General features: G+C 45.1%; 1 long non-coding RNA gene across 1 annotated transcript in view; it reads left to right on the top strand.

The window, feature by feature from the left end:
• LOC142924802 (uncharacterized) overlaps window positions 1-21,614 on the top strand; it is a 410,191-nt gene that overhangs the window by 387,796 nt on the left and 781 nt on the right. The gene's annotated exons all lie outside the window — the stretch shown is intronic.

The raw sequence follows: 21,614 nt of genomic DNA, 5'->3' as shown, positions 1-21,614 counted from the left end.
AGTCAATTGCTGTATTTTATGGTATACAATATATTTAATAAATTGTCCTAATTTCATAACCCATCAGGTGCAGAAATCAGAGGCGAGGAGGGGGATTATTGAAATTATATAATTGATTAGTAATCATTTAATTAGTATGTTTCCTCTATAAGTAATGATAAATGTGAGATGTCTTCTTCTTCCACGCGTTTGTTCCACTCACGTGGGGTCCGCCGTCCTTGCCACCTTCTCCACACCGCCCCGTCCCGCGCCATCTCTCCCTCCGCTCCTCGGGCCACCACGTTCGACCGCATCACCACATCGCCCCACGTCTTCTTCTTCTGCCTTCATCTCCTCATCTTACAATTACAATTACTTAATAATACGCTTCCAGGCCGCACTAAGCCTGTAGCTGTCAGAGAGGTTAAAATAATACAAATTTTCTCAGTTTCAATGGATTCTCGAATTAGTCTTGACCAGTAATAATGAGTTTTACACAACACTTCATCGTTATCAAAATACATTAAGTGTTCTTGTTGGCAAGCATGTACTGCAACTTCCGACAGTTATGTTTGAGAGTGTTTAATATTTATTTGGTGTTCCTTTAGTCTTACGCTAATGTTACGTCCCATCTGTCCAATGTAACATCTGCCACATAAGCCATTAATCCGATACACACCATCCGTTGACAACTTAGGCAATTCATCTTAAGTACAAGATACTATTTTTTGAATTTTGTGTACCGTGCCAAATCTTACTTAGATGTTTAGATTTTTGCTTTTCCAAAACTCGAGCTAATTTCTCAATTACTCCCACGATATATGGTATTTTAATTGTTTAATAACCTGATTCAGCAGTATTGCTGTTCGATCTTGGTTTAGCATTCATTGCTGTTAATTATTTGAGCATTTTCTTTGGTTCTTTCGGTAAAGTCACGTAGAATGAGAATAAAATAATAAATTGATAAAATATCAATTTATTATTTGATAAAATATCAATTTATTATTTTATTCTCATTCTACGTGACTTTACCGAAAGAACCAAAGAAGATGAATCATTGCAGTCACGAAAGCTTTAAATCGATATTTGAGCATTATTGTAGACATTCAATCGTAGCGTTTCTTTGACATGTTCAATCTCTCTCCCCAGACATTCACCATCTGACACTGTTTTAGCCAGATGTATGAGCATCTTGATGAGAGAGGTTTTCTGTACGGGGTGATGATGCGAATCTGCATTCAGATAGGCATCAGTATGCGTTCCCTTTTGGTAAACGCTGTGTGTGTTATTTTACCATTTAGGCCTCGTCCGATAAATCACCTCTCCCAAGGAAATAAGTATTTAGAGGCCACACGGGACCGGGGGGGGGGGGGGGAGTTTATCGTTGTGTCTGTTGCTGAGAGCAGATAGCGCGCAATGGAGAGCTTGCTCAGAGCGGAGCTGGGCACGTACTCGGCGAGGACGCTGGGCGCTTCGGCCAGTGGAGGCTGCATCAGCACCGGGCAGAGCTACGAGACGGGGCGCGGACACGTGCTCACCAAGATCAACGCCAAGAGCGGGGCACCCTCCTCTACGCCTCCTCTACGCCTCCTCACCACCTCACCTCCTCTACCCTTCTCCTCGCCTCCTCTACGCCTCCTCACTACGCCACCTCACCACGCCACCTCACCTCCTCACCACGCCACCTCACCTCCTCACGCCACCTCACCTCCTCACCACGCCACCTCACCTCATCACCACGCCACCTCAACACCTCACCACCTCACCTCCTCTACCCTCCTCTTCGCCTCCTCTACACCACCCTGCATTCTTGCCTCAACCTTCATTCATTCAGCCCTGTCATTAATGTATCACTTTTTTTTAGCTGCGACTACTAGCTAATTTGTCAGTTACTCCCACGATATATGGTATTTTAATTATTTAATAACCTGATTCAGCAGTATTACTGTTTGATCTTGGTTTAGCATTCACTGCTCTGTTAATTTGAGCATTATTGTAGACATTCAATCGTAGCATTTCTTTGACATGTTTAATCTCTCTCCTCAGACTTTGACCATCTGACACTGTTTTAGCCAGATGTATGAGCATCTTGTTGAGAAAGGATTTCTGTTCGGGGTGATGATGCCAATCTGCATTCAGATAGGCATCAGTATGTGTTCCCTTTTGGTAAATGCTGTGTGTGTTACTTTACCATTTAGGCCTCGTCCGAGCAAAATATCCAGGAAAGGGAGTGTGTTATTCACCTCCATTTCCATGGTGAACTGGATGGCCGTTTTTTGTGAATTGAGATGATTTAGACATTCATTCATTAAGTGTATCCTTCCCATGTCGCCAGACAACTAAAGTGTCATCTACATATCTACACCAAAAAGTGGGTTTTAATGTACTTGAAGCAAGTGCTCTTGCAACCCGGGGGTTGAGGACCCCTGTGTTAGAGGCCACACGGGACGGGGGGGGGTGGGGAAGTTTAACGTTGTGTTTGTCGCTGCGAGCAGACAGCGTGCAATGGAGAGCTTGCTCAGAGCGGAGCTGTGCACGGACTCGGCGAGGCCGCTGGGCGCTGCGGCCGGTGGAGGCTGCATCAGCACCGGGCAGAGCTACGAGACAGGGCGCGGACACGTGTTCACCAAGATCAACGCCAAGAGCGGGGCACCCTCCTCTACGCCTCCTCACCACCTCACCTCCTCTTCGCCTCCTCTACACCACCTTGCATCCTGGCCTCAACCTTCATTCAGTCAGCCCTGTATCACTTTTTTTCGCTGCGACTACTAGCACCACCGTGGTGAATGTTGCAGTGAACTTCCCCTCGTTGATTCCCCCCTCCACCCACGTTAAGGGACTCGGTCTACCAGACACTTTGACCGCTTCGTCTCATCCACTCCGCGTTCAACCACCGCGCCTCACTGCAGTTCACAACAACGCACTCAACTAAACAACTCGGTCACCCACTCATCCAGTCACTAACCCAATCACCCTATCACACATTCATCCAGTCACTAACTCATCCAGTCACTAACTCAATCACCCTATCACACACTCATCTCGTCACTAATTCAATCACCCTATCACCCACTCATCCAGTTAACCACTCATCCAGTCACCCACTCATTCAGTCACCCACTCATTCAGTCACCCACTCATCCAGTCACCCACTCATTCAGTCACCCACTCAATCACCCTATCACCCACTCATCAAATCAGCCACGCATCCAGTCACCCACTCATCCAGTCATCCACGCAATCACCCTATAACCCACTCATCCAGTCACCCACTCAATCACCCTATCACATACTCATCTAGTCACTAATTAAATCACCCTATCACCCACTCATCCAGTCACCCACTCATCTAGTCACCCACTCATTTAGTCACCCACTCAATCACCCACTCATCTAATCACCCACGCATTCAGTCACCCACGCATCCAGTCACCCACTCATCCGGTCACTGACTCAATCACCCTATCACACACTCCTCCACTCGTTTACTCAAACACTCACCCATTTACTCACCCACCCACTCACCACCATGCAGGTCACCTCACTCTTCTTTTCAGATTCATCAGTTTGCACTGCTCTACTCTGGAATCCACTCCCGGTCTTCCTGTTTTCCCAAACTCTTGCAACAATAAACTTGATCAATTTAAGGAACGCGTTTCTTTGATCTTAATTATCTAATTACTCATTGGACAGTTATGTATTATTATTTTTTATTGTTACTGGCCGTTTGGCGTTTTGTATTGTGTGGGGTTTGCATCGCTGTCAACCCCTCATCAGTGCCTACCTTATTACAGAACAATTCAGACCTTGTTGGTCACCCCGTGCCCCTTATGAGTCCCATGACAAGGGAGAAACACACAAATAAACTTAACAAAAATGTTGCCCGTATTGAAACGGCCGTCTGCCGTATGGACCTGACAACTCACTTTCCCCCAACAGAATACGGGTAAACCGTGTGGGTTGGCGGCTATGGGTTTTGTTGTGTTTGCGAGTCCAAGTTATAGGACTGCACCCTGGGTTGTGCGTGGTTCTCATTGGTGGGAGATTCCCTTCGCTGTGTTGCACGCCAGTGGCTGGGGGCTGCCTGGGGCTAGTGACGTGTAAGCCGGTCCCAATGTGCACCGGCAAACATTTACCGCCAGGTGGCCCCAGTGTTTATTGCCCGTCTCCACGTGGATACCTGAAACCCACGTCAATCCACTGCTGGATGAGTCCCGCAATGAAGATACAATCAGTACATCCACTTTGCTTTTGGACACCACCTGTTCCATTGGCGGCCGAATGCGAATCTAAATGTGCATACGTTAGAGACTGGTTAATGCGCATAGAAATCAAACCAATTGACCTACGACATTTGCCCCATCAACTTTTGTAGAATTTTAGATGTGCATTACAGCTACTTTAGCCGGATGGTTGTGGTGGCTTTGTATGCCTGTAATCCACGACTACGTGGAGGTGAGGGTTGGTGGATCACAAAAATGTTGCGACAACTCCCACCCCTTGGTCGTCAAGGAGGTAGAGAAGGCGGTGTCGAATAATGTGGACTCCGCCTGTTCCATCTGTAGATTTGTGATAGAGCGTTGGCCCCCCATTTGCTTGGATTTCTCCAGGTGCTCCGATTTCCTCCCACATGTAAACACTCATTAATCTTGATTTGAAGCTTTCGTGACTGCAGGAATCCTTACTCTTTGGTTCTTTCGGTAAAGTCACGTAGGTAGAAAAAATAATAATGGATCACGACGTTTCGATCGCCACACAAGCAATCTCACTGAGTCTCAAGACTCTTGTTCAGGAGGGGCCTGACAACTTTTCGCAGGAGTAATTTGGATGTTTGGCTAGTACCAGTTACATTGTATGTTGTTGTTGTTTTGCTGTGGGAGTAAACCCATACAGAGAAAGGGACCAGAATGAGGAAAGCGAAGCCAGGCAGTCCTTCAGAAGATGTCATGCACGGGCGTGACCACTGCACCACCCTGCCGCCCAAACAAATGTAATTTAAATAATGTACAATACTGGCAAATAAACCCTATTAGTATCAACTGAATTTGTGGACAATGTGGCACGTGTATAGCTGCATCGGTGTTTCTAAAAGTCGTGTTCAAATTGCTTATTAAAAATATTATAAAGAACAGGTTTCTCACCTCTGGTTTCATTTGACTTACCGGTTGTCCTCATTATGTGTGTCACAGGTAATATGGCAAGGAAAATATTATGCAGCACGAGTTGTAGGATTAGGGCAATTATGGTGACACACGTGACCCCCTCTACACAAGTAACAGCTGAGAGTCAATGCTGGGATGTTGTGCGATTGGTGCAAGCGACACATCATTGTGTTTTGATGTTGAGCTGTTAAAATTGCACTGTTGTGAGGTGAGGTCAAGGCCGATAACTGCTTCCAGCGGTGTCAAGATCAGCATTTTGAAGAGGCTCGCGGAGGATGATACTGGGCACTGGGGTGCAGTCTCCCTCCATGAACAACAGAGGGCAGAGGAGCGACGCTCACAACAATAATTGGCGGAGCGCCGGCGTATAAAAGACAAAGTTGGAAGAAAGTTTATCTCGGGGAGGTAACCCACAACACCTGGGTCTGTCCCGCGTGTTCACACGATAACGCGTTTTCACTACGTTGAGATTTATAAGGGCACGGGGTGACCAATAAAGTATGAATTGGTCTGTGATAAGCTCGGCCCTGATAAGGGGTTGACAGATATGAAATAATCGAGCAGACAGACACGGGCCTGACTTCATCCACAGATGCCTTGTTGAGTCTCTAATTTTTAGGATTCTGCTTGGGATGTCTTGCCAATTCCTCAGCAAATAATGTGTACGTGTGAGTAACCAGACCTACCTGAGATCTCACGCCTCGTAGAGAGCCAAAATAAATATCGTACGTTTATAGATTGCTCGGTAACCTCCGTTCCATGCTGCCATCGACTGGCCAAGAATGTGGCCTGTAGATGCTGCCATCTGCTGGCCACTGATGTAGATGGGAGCATGTAATGTGGTGAATTGCGGTCGTTGAGATGAGTTTTGATTGGTGAGATGAGTGAGGTTGGTGCAGTGGATGAGATGGGTGCAGTCAGTATGGTGACTGTGTGGTTGGTGTGGTGAATGTAGTGGGTGGTGTGGTGAATGTAGTGGTTGGTGTGGTGAATGTAGTGGTTGGTGTAGTGAATGTAGTGGGTTGTGTGGTGAATGTAGTGGTTGGTGTGGTGAATGTAGTGGTTGGTGTGGTGAATGTAGTGGTTGGTGTGGTGAATGTAGTGGTTGGTGTGGTGAATGTAGTGGTTGGTGTGGTGAATGTAGTGGTTGGTGTGGTGAATGTAGTGGGTGAGATGAGTGTAGTAGGTGTGATGAGTGCCATTTGTGCGGTGAGTGGAGTTGGTGTTTGGTGAGTGAGGTGAGTGTGGTGTGATTGGTGAGGTGTAATTGGGGTGGTGAGGTGGGTGAGGTGTCATTGGTGAGGTAAAGTTGGTGAGTGTATCAGTGAGCACCTGGAGGATTCTCCTCCACGGTCGCCTTTGTCTCCCCCAGTAGCGGTGTTCACTCCACTCCTCACCAGGAACTCATCTGAGGCTGAGTCGACCTCACACTCTCTCACTGTCTCACAACAACAACAACAACCGCCATTCGCCACTAAGTGGCGGTGACGTCACCACGACGCTTGTGCCAGGCCATGTGCACCTTGAGGCCACGTGAAGTGTCGAACGCCCGCTGGCAGGAGGTCACGGGGCAGATCCAGGTGGTGCCACGGGTCGACTGACTGAGATGACTGAGATGACTGGCTGATGCACCACCTGTGCCCCCTGCTCACACTCACGCACGCGCACTCACTCACAAGCGCGAGTTCGCGTTTTCAGGCGATATAAAATAATTTATATTTCATGCCAGTTGGTTCTGAAGGGCGGCTGTTTGTAATTTGGGCGTTCGTAAGTCGAGGACTGTCTGTAAATAAAGATTCCGATTGTGGGGCTTTCACCGTGGGATGAGCTTGGCCCGATCCGCAGGGGCGTGGCTTGCACGACAGTGGGCGGGGCATAGCCGCGACGGGCGTGGCTTATCCAGGAAGTGGAGACCGCGATCGCCGGACTGCAAGCCAGACAGAAGCGCGCTCCTTTTAAAGTTAACAACAACATTGTTAAATGTAAGTAGCGCCTCTCTACTTTATTATTGTTTTATTTGTTTAATACATTACTTGTGGTGCCGTGAGTCGAGTGAAATCAGTCAATAACCTTGCTAGACATGGTTAATCTTTTAATAAGGGGCGCCGCGGTGTCGAGATGTTAACTACCTCGCTAGGCCTACAGCAGCGTGGAGGTTCCATCGAGACCCTGACGCCTGCTCTGTATTTGTTTATTTTTTTCCCCTGTGGTCGCGTAGATTCTTCTCCTGGTCCTTCGGTTTTCCCCTCCACATTTAGAAACGTGAGTTTAGAGTACTTGACTGCTATAAATGTCGACATGATAAGCCACTTTCGTTGAGCTATCATTTGTGTCCAGGTCGCTTCTGATAAGAGTTATATAGCTCAGTGGGCCTTACCTGGTTAAATAAAAATAGTTTATAGTTTAGTTTATAGTTCATAAGAACTCGTGACAAGGGTCAGTGTCTACTTCAAATATTGTTCAGGCTCTGGAGACCTCCAAAGTTATTCGTGATGTTATACATTTGGTTCGTTTTGAGCATAATCGCGACCTTATATAATTATGACGTGATGCACACGCTGAATATACGCACACAAACATCGTGTACACGTGTGTCGTGCCCTCTATTGTCCACATAGACGGCTTGTGCTGACGAGAGAACGGTCTTAATGTACAATGTCGTGACATGTATCAGCCCTTTGTCGATCCAGCGTTTTGATAGAGGCCTCCCCCACACCATGTCGTTCGTGGGAGTTGTTTAACCATACTTCACCATGCCGGTCAATGCGGGTTTGGTGAAGTGAGGAGGCCCAGAAACTTGTATATGCAGATACGAGTTTGCCTGTGCTTGCATCTGCAGAATTACATTCTCACACATCTTCAAGTATAGTTTAATACTTCTAAAATGCATTAATTATTGAGGATTCCATAAAGTACTGTGGTAAAAAGAAAATAACTTGATTTGAATACTTTGTTGAACAGGGAATGCTTTGAGTTTGTGGGTTGAATCCATTAGTGCGGAGTTGTGTTATTTCCCCATTTGCAAGGTGGGGTCTCTCTGGGTTCCACTCACACAAACATCTCAATGCAATGGGACCTTTCTGAAAATGCAGTACTTAGACTCAATGAAGCTTTCCTGGGTAACTATTTAACATTGTAATAATTAGCATGAGAGATAATGACGTTCACGTATAAGTGCCATTAATAGTACTATACTGTACTTTTATTGAAGACTATTTTACGTAGTTGTTTGTAAAAAAAGTGTCCATTCTCAAAACTTTTTAACTGGCCCTCGTACATAAATGATATTACAATCTTTATGGAGATTGCAAGTCAGAGTGTTGTGAATAGTGGAGTGAACGTGTGGTGCAATCATTATATTGTTGGTGTGTATATACAGAAAGGCCTATTTGGTGGGTAACATTAGGAAAATGGAGGTAGTTGGTCATTGTTGTTTAGAAACAAAATATTATTTGGGTGGATAAGAGGAGTAAAATCGTACATGATAGGAACTGCAATATTGTGGAGTTCTGGTATAATGAGTTGTAGTATATATGAATCTTATGTCACCTTAAGTATGCCTTTGTGAGTACACTCGTGACACGGGTGTCATGCGCGTGACCTTTGTCTTTGTTTCAGATGTGCGAGAGCAACTCCGCTGTGAGTCATGGTGGTGCTGGGAGAATTGCCTTTACCATCGATGGCACTTCATCAGCACCCGTCTCAACCCCACCTCAATCCGGTAGAGTTACAAGACCGAAAAAACTTATCTCTTGTGACGTCTGTGGGAAAAAATTCCAACTGGCATGGTGCCTAGAAGCCCACGTAACAACGCACAAAGAGACCCATGACCAATGGTGCCGCATATGTGGACAAAGGTTTGAACAGCTAGGAAAATTTAAAAGGCATGTGAAGACCCACGAGAAGGATTACGTGATAAAGGGTGCACCAGGCTTGGTGAATAACGGCAGTTTTGCCAATGCGGTGTTGAATCCACCATCGCCCTATGAGATGTGCTCAGTCTGCGGAGTTTTATGTCCTATTGAAATCCTGAAAACTCATGAAAGTCTTCACGCACAGTTCTTGTACAGACCGAAGCCTGAACATGATTACGCTTCGACAAAAGATAGCGGCGTTAAGATAAATGACATGAAATCCAATTTTCCTGAATGCTTTGGCCTAGTTCCACATCAACAAACTGCTTCACCAGTCAGTGAGAATAAACCATACGCTGCTCTCGATCCTATTACGAGCATGAAAGTGTTGATGGCCTTGCAGCAGAAGAAGAAGGAAAAGCGACGTAGACCTAAGTCCATTAAAAGAAAGAAGACCACCACCAGCGTCACCAATTGCAGCAGTAGCAACAGCCAGAATTCGGACATCAAGAGGATGGACTGCACGGAAGCAGGAGGCTGCGTGGAGCGGAACATCCCCAAGGTGGATGAACCCAACCTGGCACCTTTCGGTACGTCCGAGTAATGCACACACTACATTTCATTTGGATGTAATTCATAATTTCACAAATTAGTTAATGTACGCATATGTTGACCATATCTGTATGCCTGCGCTGAGGAGTCTAGAGATCTGATGTGGTGCTGCTCGGATGTTGGGTTAAACCATGAAACTCTGGGTTTCAGTCACCGAGCCATGATTAAACTGGCTTCTCATTGATGGTCTTATCCAGTTACCAAACACTTCTTCCAGCAAACACTTCTGATGTCGCGTGATGTGTAGGAAATTGCAATAACCTCCTAGTGGATAAAAAACGGTCACGAAGGGATGTCATGAGCAGTGCAATGATATCTTCTTCCACGAGCTGTTCCCTTACATGAGGTGGTTCACTGCTGTGTGAGAGTTGCACAGGGATACTTCATCTCATGACATGGAGCCAATAGCACCATTGGAAGGAAACTGAGAAAAATACATTGCTTGACAAATTCCAAAAATTATCTATTTCTTAACCGGGGTAAATTTTACTTAAACAAGTGGGTAAATTTAGGGAACATTTTTGAATGTATAGACCGAGTCATTTCCACGATGGGAATTTCCTCTTCATTGTACTCACACCTAACTTCCATGTGTATTTACTCGTTCTATTGCAGGTAATTATTGTGTAATTAATGAGCTGTAATAGAATAATCTGGCTCAACCACCTCAATGTTAATTATAGTTGTTGCTCTGCATCAACATCAACCACACGAAGAAGTGCAAAATGTTGGGGCTTCAAAATAAGCCCCAAAAATGTATTATGATATTTTTCAGGAAATCAGTATCTTGCTTTTCTACTATTTGTACGTATGTTGAACTTCTTTCGTACCATATGTAGCCAACCGTGCTAATCGGAGGTATTTGTTGCTGGCCATTTGGCATTTTGGGCCTTTGGGCCTGTGGTCAGCAACTGTGATTGATAAAACGTCCCATATACATAGTAATGCTATGGCATCCACTGCATGGTGATAAATAAATTATGTATTAGCGCGTGCGTGTGCTCAACGGTGGATGTCTTGTGTTCCAGAGGAAAAGCCCTTCCCGTGCAGTGACTGCTCGTACGGAGCGATGCAGAAGTCGAAGCTCAAGAGACACGTCCTGAGCGTTCACCACGTGCCCTTCGATAGCGCGCTGGACTCCGACTGCCCCAAGAAGAGAAGGCGTCTGGCTGGGTGCCGAGACCACGGCTCAACTCTGGATTTGGAGCGCGCACGATGCTCACGGAGAACTCCCTGATGATTTATTTCATCCTGAGGCTGAGGTACCACGTGTGGGGCGATGAACTCAAGGTTTTGTGCAGCGGACATTTCCATGATGAAATTTCGTCACGTTCACTGCTGCGAGGTTACATCTATTGCCGTATATTTTTAGTCAATTGCTGTATTTTATGGTATACAATATATTTAATAAATTGTCCTAATTTCATAACCCATCAGGTGCAGAAATCAGAGGCGGGGAGGGGGATTATTGAAATTATATAATTGATTAGTAATCATTTAATTAGTATGTTTCCTCTATAAGTAATGATAAATGTGAGATGGCTTCTTCTTCCACGCGTTTGTTCCACTCACGTGGGGTCCGCCGTCCTTGCCACCTTCTCCACACCGCCCCGTCCCGCGCCATCTCTCCCTCCGCTCCTCGGGCCACCACGTTCGACCGCATCACCACATCGCCCCACGTCTTCTTCTTCTGCCTTCATCTCCTCATCTTACAATTACAATTACTTAATAATACGCTTCCAGGCCGCACTAAGCCTGTAGCTGTCAGAGAGGTTAAAATAATACAAATTTTCTCAGTTTCAATGGATTCTCGAATTAGTCTTGACCAGTAATAATGAGTTTTACACAACACTTCATCGTTATCAAAATACATTAAGTGTTCTTGTTGGCAAGCATGTACTGCAACTTCCGACAGTTATGTTTGAGAGTGTTTAATATTTATTTGGTGTTCCTTTAGTCTTACGCTAATGTTACGTCCCATCTGTCCAATATAACATCTGCCACATAAGCCATTAATCCGATACACACCATCCGTTGACAACTTAGGCAATTCATCTTAAGTACAAGATACTATTTTTTGAATTTTGTGTACCGTGCCAAATCTTACTTAGATGTTTAGATTTTTGCTTTTCCAAAACTCGAGCTAATTTCTCAATTACTCCCACGATATATGGTATTTTAATTGTTTAATAACCTGATTGAGCAGTATTGCTGTTCGATCTTGGTTTAGCATTCATTGCTGTTAATTATTTGAGCATTTTCTTTGGTTCTTTCGGTAAAGTCACGTAGAATGAGAATAAAATAATAAATTGATAAAATATCAATTTATTATTTGATAAAATATCAATTTATTATTTTATTCTCATTCTACGTGACTTTACCGAAAGAACCAAAGAAGATGAATCATTGCAGTCACGAAAGCTTTAAATCGATATTTGAGCATTATTGTAGACATTCAATCGTAGCGTTTCTTTGACATGTTCAATCTCTCTCCCCAGACATTCACCATCTGACACTGTTTTAGCCAGATGTATGAGCATCTTGATGAGAGAGGTTTTCTGTACGGGGTGATGATGCGAATCTGCATTCAGATAGGCATCAGTATGCGTTCCCTTTTGGTAAACGCTGTGTGTGTTATTTTACCATTTAGGCCTCGTCCGATAAATCACCTCTCCCAAGGAAATAAGTATTTAGAGGCCACACGGGACCGGGGGGGGGGGGGGAGTTTATCGTTGTGTCTGTTGCTGAGAGCAGATAGCGCGCAATGGAGAGCTTGCTCAGAGCGGAGCTGGGCACGGACTCGGCGAGGACGCTGGGCGCTTCGGCCAGTGGAGGCTGCATCAGCACCGGGCAGAGCTACGAGACGGGGCGCGGACACGTGCTCACGAAGATCAACGCCAAGAGCGGGGCACCCTCCTCTACGCCTCCTCTACGCCTCCTCACCACCTCACCTCCTCTACCCTTCTCCTCGCCTCCTCTACGCCTCCTCACTACGCCACCTCACCACGCCACCTCACCTCCTCACCACGCCACCTCACCTCCTCACGCCACCTCACCTCCTCACCACGCCACCTCAACACCTCACCACCTCACCTCCTCTACCCTCCTCTTTGCCTCCTCTACACCACCCTGCATTCTTGCCTCAACCTTCATTCATTCAGCCCTGTCATTAATGTATCACTTTTTTTTAGCTGCGACTACTAGCTAATTTGTCAGTTACTCCCACGATATATGGTATTTTAATTATTTAATAACCTGATTCAGCAGTATTACTGTTTGATCTTGGTTTAGCATTCACTGCTCTGTTAATTTGAGCATTATTGTAGACATTCAATCGTAGCGTTTCTTTGACATGTTTAATCTCTCTCCTCAGACTTTGACCATCTGACACTGTTTTAGCCAGATGTATGAGCATCTTGTTGAGAAAGGATTTCTGTTCGGGGTGATGATGCCAATCTGCATTCAGATAGGCATCAGTATGTGTTCCCTTTCGGTAAATGCTGTGTGTGTTACTTTACCATTTAGGCCTCGTCCGAGCAAAATATCCAGGAAAGGGAGTGTGTTATTCACCTCCATTTCCATGGTGAACTGGATGGCCGGTTTTTGTGAATTGAGATGATTTAGACATTCATTCATTAAGTGTATCCTTCCCATGTCGCCAGACAACCAAAGTGTCATCTACATATCTACACCAAAAAGTGGGTTTTAATGTACTTGAAGCAAGTGCTCTTGCAACCCGGGGGTTGAGGACCCCTGTGTTAGAGGCCACACGGGACGGGGGGGGTGGGGAAGTTTAACGTTGTGTTTGTCGCTGCGAGCAGACAGCGTGCAATGGAGAGCTTGCTCAGAGCGGAGCTGTGCACGGACTCGGCGAGGCCGCTGGGCGCTGCGGCCGGTGGAGGCTGCATCAGCACCGGGCAGAGCTACGAGACGGGGCGCGGACACGTGTTCACCAAGATCAACGCCAAGAGCGGGGCACCCTCCTCTACGCCTCCTCACCGCCTCACATCCTCTACCCTCCTCTTCGCCTCCTCTACACCACCTTGCATCCTGGCCTCAACCTTCATTCAGTCAGCCCTGTATCACTTTTTTTCGCTGCGACTACTAGCACCACCGTGGTGAATGTTGCAGTGAACTTCCCCTCGTTGATTCCCCCCTCCACCCACGTTAAGGGACTCGGTCTACCAGACACTTTGACCGCTTCGTCTCATCCACTCCGCGTTCAACCACCGCGCCTCACTGCAGTTCACAACAACGCACTCAACTAAACAACTCGGTCACCCACTCATCCAGTCACTAACCCAATCACCCTATCACACATTCATCCAGTCACTAACTCATCCAGTCACTAACTCAATCACCCTATCACACACTTATCTCGTCACTAATTCAATCACCCTATCACCCACTCATCCAGTTAACCACTCATCCAGTCACCCACTCATTCAGTCACCCACTCATCCAGTCACCCACTCATTCAGTCACCCACTCAATCACCCTATCACCCACTCATCAAATCAGCCACGCATCCAGTCACCCACTCATCCAGTCATCCACGCAATCACCCTATAACCCACTCACCCACTCATCTAGTCACCCACTCATTTAGTCACCCACTCAATCACCCACTCATCTAATCACCCACGCATTCAGTCACCCACGCATCCAGTCACCCACTCATCCGGTCACTGACTCAATCACCCTATCACACACTCCTCCACTCGTTTACTCAAACACTCACCCATTTACTCACCCACCCGCTCACCACCATGCAGGTCACCTCACTCTTCTTTTCAGATTTATCAGTTTGCACTGCTCCACTCTGGAATCCACACCCGGTCTTCCTGTTTTCCCAAACTCTTGCAACAATAAACTTGATCAATTTAAGGAACGCGTTTCTTTGATCTTAATTATCTAATTACTCATTGGACAGTTATGTATTATTATTTTTTATTGTTACTGGCCGTTTGGCGTTTTGTATTGTGTGGGGTTTGCATCGCTGTCAACCCCTCATCAGTGCCTACCTTATTACAGAATAATTCAGACCTTGTTGGTCACCCCGTGCCCCTTATAAGTCCCATGACAAGGGAGAAACACACAAATAAACTTAACAAAATGTTGCCCGTATTGAAACGGCCGTCTGCCGTATGGACCTGACAACTCACTCCCCCCCAACAGAATACGGGTAAACCGTGTGGGTTGGCGGCTATGGGTTTTGTTGTGTTTGCGAGTCCAAGTTATAGGACTGCACCCTGGGTTGTGCGTGGTTCTCATTGGTGGGAGATTCCCTTCGCTGTGTTGCACGCCAGTGGCTGGGGGCTGCCTGGGGCTAGTGACGTGTAAGCCGGTCCCAATGTGCACCGGCAAACATTTACCGCCAGGTGGCCCCAGTGTTTATTGCCCGTCTCCACGTGGATACCTGAAACCCATGTCAATCCACTGCTGGATGAGTCCCGCAATGAAGATACAATCAGTACATCCACTTAGCTTTTGGACTCCACCTGTTCCATTGGCGGCCGAATGCGAATCTAAATGTGCATACGTTAGAGACTGGTTAATGCGCATAGAAATCAAACCAATTGACCTACGACATTTGCCCCGTCAACTTTTGTAGAATTTTAGATGTGCATTACAGCTACTTTAGCCGGATGGTTGTGGTGGCTATGTATGCCTGTAATCCACGACTACGTGGAGGTGAGGGTTGGTGGATTACAAAAATGTTGCGACAACTCCCACCCCTTGGTCGTCATGGAGGTAGAGAAGGCGGTGTCGAATAATGTGGACTCTGCCTGTTCCATCTGTAGATTTGTGATAGAGCATTTGATTGGATTTCTCCAGGTGCTCCGATTTCCTCCCACATGTAAACACTCATTAATCTTGATTTGAAGCTGTCGTGACTGCAGGAATCCTTACTCTTTGGTTCTTTCGGTAAAGTCACGTAAGTAGAAAAAATAATAATGGATCACGATGTTTCGATCGCCACACAAGCAATCTCACTGAGTCTCAAGACTCTTGTTCAGGAGGGGCCTGCCAACTTTTCGCAGGAGTAATTTGGATGTTTGGCTAGTACCAGTTACATTGTATGTTGTTGTTTTGCTATTGGAGTAAACCCATACAGAGAAAGGGACCAGAATGAGAAAAGCGAAGCCAGGCAGTCCTTCAGAAGATGTCATGCACGGGCGTGACCACTGCACCACCCTGCCGCCCAAACAAATGTAATTTAAATAATGTACAATACTGGCAAATAAACCCTATTAGTATCAACTGAATTTCTGGACAATGTGGCACGTGTATAGCTGCATCGGTGTTTCTAAAAGTCGTGTTAAAATTGCTTATTAAAAATATTATAAAGAACAGGTTTCCCACCTCTGGTTTCATTTGACTTACCGGTTGTCCTCATTATGTGTGTCACAGGTAATATGGAAAGGAAAATATTACGCAGCACGAGTTGTAGGATAAGGGCAATTATGGTGACACACGTGACCCCCTCTACACAAAAAACAGCTAGGATTCATATTCTTGGTTCTTTCGGGAAAGTCACGTCGAAGGGAAACAATAAAATAATACAAATATAAAACAATAAAATTCTCGCGACCTTTTGATTGCAACACAAGCAATCATCATCAGGTGTGAAAACCACAAGAAAATTTGAAAGAACCAAGAATATGAATCTCTGCAGTCACTAAAGCTTTAAATCAAAATGTAACAGCTGAGAGTCAATGCTGTGGTGTTGTGCGATTGGTGCAAGCGACCCATCATTGTGTTTTGATGTTGAGCTGTTAAAATTGCACTGTTGTGAGGTGAGGTCAAGGCCGATGACTGCTTCCAGCGGTGTCAAGTTCAGCATTTTGAAGAGGCTCGCGGAGGATGATACTGGGCACTGGGGTGCAGTCTCCCTCCATGAACAACAGAGGGCAGAGGAGCGACGCTCACAACAATTATTGGCGGAGCGCCGGGCGTATGAAACGCAAATTTGGAAGAAAGTTTATCTCGGGGAGTTAACCCACAACACCTGGGTCTGTCCCGCGTGTTCACACGATAACGCGTTTTCACTACAACGCGTTTTCTCCGTCACAACGCGCTTTCTGAGCGGACTACTTTCTTGAGCTGCGCGGTTGAGCGAGATGAGACGGTAACGCGGCGGCGTCCCCTCAAGTTATTTGGACCCCCATCTTACCGTGCGTGGACATTATTATTATTTACGGGAGGAAAATAGTTTCCGCTTAACGCGGCACTTTTCAGGAACGCATCTACCGCGTTAAACGAGGACTCGCCGCGTACAGGTGCCGCGCACGCTGTATCGACCCTGGAGAAATCCGAAGCGCTATGAAGCTCTTGTTCACAGACGTCCAGTAAGGGGCGGGTGGTGTTGGTGGTGTGGGCGTCACCACGTGACACACAGCTTGTCCGTGGAGTCGATCGTGAGGGTGCCGACGTCGCCTAGGCAACGCCGCCCCCCCTCTGGCTCTGCTGCTGCTGCTGCCTCGCTCTGTGCACGCGAGGCGCCAATCCGTGACGCGGGCACTGTACGCGTTGCGTCACCGTTCACCGTGGGGGGCGGCGGGGCCTCAGCTACGTCACGTCGTGTACAGTGGCACATTAATATTGACACTTTTACTCGTGTTTATGTGCCTCGTTATCAGAATCAGAAAGGGTTTTATTCGCCATGTAAGTTCACACCGACACGGAATTTACTTTGGCAGGATGGTGCATACATTCAACATATAGGAATCTAAAATCTTAAATAAGTTTTAAACAAGTCTTACTATAATAAGGGTTAAAAGTCTAACACTAAGGGGCTGAAGTATATAAAATTAAATAAAATTATTAAAGGTGAGTTTAATAATAATCATGCTGCTGCTACACAATGTGTGCATTGATATATACGTACAGTTTATGTGTTTAAACGCGATTGTAGTTTATGGGCCCTTGAGGGATTTTTCGCCTCGTGTGAGGTTTTTATGCGCAACCTTAATTATTGCGCTTTTGTTAATCGTTAACATTTGGTCAGGAATAATGCACTTAAGATAAATGTTCTGGCGACGATATTTTGCAAAACAGACGATGGCAAAATTTCGATTTAAAGCTTTCGTGACTGCAAGGATTCATCTTCTTTGGTTCTTTCGGTAAAGTCACGTAGAATGAGAATAAAATAATAAATTGATCAAATAAAATTACACAATAATATTCTCACGACGTTTCGACCACAACACAAGCGGCCTTCATCAGGTGAAGGGGACGAGACTGTCTGATGAAGGCCACTTGTGTTGTGGCCGAAACGTCGTGAGAATATTGTTATTTTATTTTATCAATTTATTATTTTATCTTATTCTACGTGACTTTACCGAAAGAACCAAAGAAGATGGCAAAATTGTGTATATATTGTGCTATATGTGCCACTGAAACGGCAAGAAGTCAATAACAATGACTCGTGTTGAGTGTTTAATATGCAAGCAATGAGCCCACCACAAGTTCGTTAATGTTATAATGGAAGCAGTGAAATTAATAAGAAATCTTTTGCTCTGCGAATTTTAATTTAAAATTACGACTCTTCAATGAGCTTTGGTTGTAGTAAGCAATATTTGAATTTGTTTAAACGACCTGTATTCTCTTACAACATGTTTTATATTCCTAGGCATTAAATGTGTACTAAAGATGCAGACTAATTGTAAATCTAATGGGACCACTTTAATCGATGTCCGTTAATATATGTAGGTGTGGTAAGGTTTCGAGACGCACTCGGCGATGCGTGAAACGCAGTCCGTGTCCTTCCTCGTCCATTTGTCTTCATTCCAACGTCAACTTTGTTCTGCCGGTCTCTCATTAAGGCCACATGGCCACACTGTGTCTCTTAGTTCTTGCAAGCAAAGCTGGAGTCAGTCTCTCTCATTAAGGCCACATGGCCACACTGTGTCTCTTAGTTCTTGCAAGCTAAGCTGGAGTCAGTCTCTCTCATTAAGGCCACATGGCCACACTGTGTCTCTTAGTTCTTGCAAGCTAAGCTGGAGTCAGTCTCTCTCATTAAGGCCACATGGCCACACTGTGTCTCCTAGTTCTTGCAAGCTAAGCTGGAGTCAGTCTCTCTCATTAAAGCCACATGGCCACACTGTGTCTCTTAGTTCTTGCAAGCTAAGCTGGAGTCAGTCTCTCTCATTAAGGCCACATGGCCACACTGTGTCTCTTAGTTCTTGCAAGCTAAGCTGGAGTCAGTCTCTCTCATTAAGGCCACATGGCCACACTGTGTCTCTTAGTTCTTGCAAGCTAAGCTGGAGTCAGTCTCATTAAGGCCACATGGCCACACTGTGTCTCTTAGTTCTTGTAAGCTAAGCTGGAGTCAGTCTCTCTCATTTAGGCCACATGGCCACACTGTGTCTCTTAGTTCTTGCAAGCTAAGCTTGAGTCAGTCTCTCTCATTAAGGCCACATGGCCACACTGTGTCTCTTAGTTCTTGTAAGCTAAGCTGGAGTCAGTCTCTCTCATTAAGGCCACATGGCCACACTGTGTCTCTTAGTTCTTGCAAGCTAAGCTGGAGTCAGTCCCTCTCATTAAGGCCACATGGCCACACTGTGTCTCTTAGTTCTTGCAAGCTAAGCTGGAGTCAGTCTCTCTCATTTAGGCCACATGGCCACACTGTGTCTCTTAGTTCTTGCAAGCTAAGCTGGAGTCAGTCTCTCTCATTAAGGCCACATGGCCACACAGTGTCTCTTAGTTCTTGCAAGCTAAGCTGGAGTCAGTCTCTCTCATTAAGGCCACATGGCCACACTGTGTCTCTTAGTTCTTGCAAGCTAAGCTTGAGTCAGTCTCTCTCATTAAGGCCACATGGCCACACAGTGTCTCTTAGTTCTTGCAAGCTAAGCTGGAGTCAGTCTCTCTCATTAAGGCCACATGGCCACACTGTGTCTCTTAGTTCTTGCAAGCTAAGCTTGAGTCAGTCTCTCTCATTAAGGCCACATGGCCACACAGTGTCTCTTAGTTCTTGCAAGCTAAGCTGGAGTCAGTCTCTCTCATTAAGGCCACATGGCCACACTTTGTCTCTTAGTTCTTGCAAGATGAGCTGGAGTCAGTCTCTCTCATTAAGGCCACATGGCCACACTGTGTCTCTTAGTTCTTGCAAGCTAAGCTGGAGTCAGTCTCTCTCATTAAGGCCACATGGCCACACTGTCTCTTAGTTCTTGCAAGCTAAACTGGAGTCAGTCTCTCTCATTAAGGCCACATGGCCACACTGTGTCTCTTAGTTCTTGCAAGCTAAGCTGGAGTCAGTCTCATTAAGGCCACATGGCCACACTGTGTCTCTTAGTTCTTGTAAGCTAAGCTGGAGTCAGTTTCTCTCATTTAGACCACATGGCCACACTGTGTCTCTTAGTTCTTGCAAGCTAAGCTTGAGTCAGTCTCTCTCATTAAGGCCACATGGCCACACTGTGTCTCTTAGTTCTTGTAAGCTAAGCTGGATTCAGTCTCTCTCATTTAGGCCACATGGCCACACTGTGTCTCTTAGTTCTTGCAAGCTAAGCTGGAGTCAGTCTCTCTCATTAAGGCCACATGGCCACACTGTGTCTCTTAGTTCTTGCAAGCTAAGCTGGAGTCATTCTCTTTTCGACATATGTCCCACCAAATTCTGTAATAATAATCTTCCAGTTTCTCTATATGTTTTTAAATTTAGATTTAAATAAATCTACATTTAAAAATCCACAAATCTGGCTGCCTCCTGATGACGCTGGTTGTAATTACTGGCGAAACGTCGTACTCAGATTGTTAATGTTGTGGCTTTGCTCTCTAACACACAACCGGTGTGCTGTACTAGTAACGAATTGGCATGTTCTGTTTAAGTGACAAACCTTACTAATTGGCTGTTTCGGGTGGTGGTGGGTTTACCGACATTTTTATATTTACGTGATCTTACCTAAAAAACCTGTATTATGTAAAAATACATTTATTTTCCTCCTTTCTTTTTGGACAGTTTCAAATCTCTAACGTCTTTCAAATTGTTCTGATGTACAGTGCTACATTTCAAATTACTGTCATGTTTGCAACGGGTTGTTTAAAATATATTTAAATGGTGTAGATTCATGTTTAAACTCGCTTCGAATCTGCATTCATCATTTTCTTCTTAAGCAGTCTGTAACCACAATTGGTGCATCGATGCATGGCCCATTTGATTATTGTTTGTTGGTCTTAATTTATCAATTAAAATGTTGAGTGTGCCAAATCCTAAAGAGTGGCGTTTGAGTCGACCTTATTTATTTTATATTCACATCTGAAACGCCTGTGCACATGAATGTAATCCAGTTACACACTCTCCTACTTGTTCATCAACTCTCTTCGTGGTGTAGATTTGATGGCTTGTATAGCAACCATAAACAAACACAACAAGTCCGGGTGACTCATGATCCATGACTCACGATGCCAGTGGGCCAGGTTTCACTCTCAACTCTCTACCTGTGTGGCATGAATAAAACGCACCTGTAAATTTGACCTGAAATGATTGCACAACAATTGCCCCGCCTTCATGCGATGTTTATCCTCCACTGTTTATCTGGCTTTGACCTGAATTATATAAAAGTGCGGCTCTGCAACTGCTGTAGAGTCACATTGGTATAAACACATTTTACAATATGAACAGCGCATTGAAAACGCATACTATTGTATGTATTGTTTAACAATTGTGTTCACAAATCCACACTGAGAAACACGATGATTGGCAGAGGGGAGTAAATTATGTTTTCGATGGTGTATTTAAATAGAGCTACTGTAGGTAAGTAGTTTTCATTTTTAAAGGCATAGTTTAACAAGACAACACTTGCCACCATCCTTCAAACCCATTGGTGAAAAAGACCACAGTTTATGTTTACATTATAATATGTTTACATAATATATAATATAATGTTTATATTATAATATAATGTTTACATTATATATAATATAAACATTATATTATATATTATATTATAATATAATGTTTACATTATATATAATATAATGTTTACATTATAATACAATGTTTACATTA

This window comes from Petromyzon marinus, chromosome 17 (genome assembly GCF_048934315.1).
Source record: "Petromyzon marinus isolate PM22_M1 ecotype Great Lakes invasive population chromosome 17, UKy_Petmar_22M1.pri1.0, whole genome shotgun sequence".
In the NCBI taxonomy this organism is placed as follows: Eukaryota; Metazoa; Chordata; class Hyperoartia; order Petromyzontiformes; family Petromyzontidae; genus Petromyzon; species Petromyzon marinus.
This window is presented reverse-complemented; position numbering and strand designations above follow the sequence as displayed.